This window comes from Fukomys damarensis, unplaced genomic scaffold (genome assembly GCF_012274545.1).
Source record: "Fukomys damarensis isolate Sample0158 unplaced genomic scaffold, DMR_v1.0_HiC HiC_scaffold_11, whole genome shotgun sequence".
Taxonomy (NCBI): Eukaryota; Metazoa; Chordata; class Mammalia; order Rodentia; family Bathyergidae; genus Fukomys; species Fukomys damarensis.
Genome location: NW_022900923.1, coordinates 11168361 through 11170647, shown reverse-complemented (window position 1 = coordinate 11170647; position 2287 = coordinate 11168361).

Below are 2287 nucleotides of genomic sequence, written 5' to 3'. Positions count from 1 at the left end.
CCCAGCCAGCCCCTCCCAAAGGCATGACAAGTAAAAGCTGAAAATAAATAATTCTTTTGAAGTTTTATAGTTCTGGAGTCAGCAAAGACGAAACTAGAGCTCTCTCTGAGAAGATTCTACACATCTTCCAGTCTGCTCTGCTTCCTTTATCGAGGAGGACTCTCACTCTGCAGAGAGGCCACGCAGCCTGCACAGGGTCACAGAGCCAGCTGCTGTGACAGCTGGAAGTCACGTGCTCGCACAGGTTTAGACCTGTTCTCCTTTCTCCCAGGTGGACACTTTACTGGGAACAGCTCGAGGACAACTGACAATCTATGCAGGAAGAGCGCGGAGGCGAACCTATGGCACGCGTGCCAGGTCAGGCCGCAGCACCATCTGCACCACTGAAAGCCCTCAAGGTTTGCCATCGCTGGTCTAGTCAGAATTTCCTTAATAGGATTTAATTTTCTTGTTTTTTGAGATGGGGGTCTCACTATGTAGTTGAGACTGACCTGCAGCTCACTATGTAGCCCGGGTTGGTCTTGAACTCACAGCGATCCTCCTGCCTCAGCCTCCTGAGTGCTGGGATTACAGGCACCACCACTCCCAGTTGAACTCAGGTTTATAGGTTTATAGTCACTGCCTTGCAGAATGGTCCTGCGACCTCAGGATGTGAGAGATCTGATGGTTTGTTGTTTGTGTGAAAATGTCTACCTTCATTCTATTTTTTAAAATTTATTTTGGTGTTTTTTTGTTTTGTTTTGTTTTTTGAGACAAGTGTTGATATGCAATTCAGGCTAGCCTTGAGCACCCTATGTAGCCAAGCTTGGCCTCAAATGCATGGTGAATCTCCTGCCTCAGCCTCCCAAGTGCTGGGATCACAGGTGTGTGTGCATTACCATGCCCAGGAATGTCTACCTTTAATACATAATAATTCAGAGATCTTTTAACTTCTTCCATCTTTTATAAAATGCACTGGAAAATGTATTTCAACATATTTTCTGCTTCTTTCAATAATTTAGATTGGACTTGATTATATAATTAAAAAGACGAGTTAGCTGGGTGTGGTGGTATACACGTGTAATCTCAGCACTTGGGAGGCTGAGGCAGGAGGATCCTAGTGAGTTTGAGGATAGGCTGGACTACAGAGTAAGTTCAGGGCTAGCATGAACTTCATAGTGAGACTTGAATGACAAAAATCAGGGTTAAATGGAACAGTATCAGGAGTCCATTTACTTTAGCCCTTTATTTTTGTCAGTTCACATCACTTGTCTAATAACCCTCGAACGTCCCCTCTCTCTGAAGTAGGAGTCCATTCCTGGCCACAACAAAGCACGGCCGGAGAGCAGCTCAGGAGGGGAATGCTTGCCTGACATGGACTAGGCCCTGGGTTCCAGTTCCAGAAGCGATGCAGGGATAGACAGGTGCAGGGCCCTCAGGAGAAAGCTAAGAAAAGAGAGAGAAAGAAGGCCAGCTATGGAGCCAGCAGCCTTGTGGAGATTCTGGGAGGCCTGTGGGTTTTGCTCCTGCTGTGGACTCAGAATCCACACAAGAGCCAAACAAAAACAAAACAAAACGAAATGAAAACAAAAAATAGGAAGAAAATCAAAGGTGTATAACCGGGCAGGGTCTCACCCTCATTGTTAGCTTCTGGGACCTCCTAGCCAGACGACCAGGCAGAGGCTGGCTAGCATGTCTTAAGAGGAGGTTGTCTTTTTGAAGGTAGAGAAAACTTAGATGTAATTCTAAGGCTTCTACAAGGGCTGTTCATACCGTGAGATTGTTAAGTACATGTGCAGTGTGGATTTCCCAGGACCTGCACCAGGGGTTGTGGAGGAGACAAAAGAAAGTCTCGGCCCTCGCCTTTCCTGAATTTAAAATCCAATCCACAAGGCAGGACTTGCCAAAATTAAACCAAATGGGCCGGGCGAAGGGCGGGGGCAAAACCGGTGCGTAAAACAATCGCCAATTGCTGTTGTACAAGTCACAACTGAAATTTTTAAGGAGTTTTCAACGACTAGATAGAGAATCACACAAGAAAGCAAATCTAAGATGGAAGAAAAGGTGGAGGATTCGAGTTGAAACTGCCAAGACGAGGACTGAAAGCGTTTGGGGAAAAGCAGCCTCCGACTGGAAAAGCAAAAAGCCAAAGGAGCACGGCCACAGAAAAATCAGAAAGGCCAACAGATCTAGCAGTGGGTCGGTTTAACCGAAACTCGGCTTCCTTTTCCTCCATTTGCTGGGTCCCAATTGGAAGAGCCCAGCGCGCCAGGCTCGCTTGGGGGCGGGGAGGCGAGTCCGGGAAGGG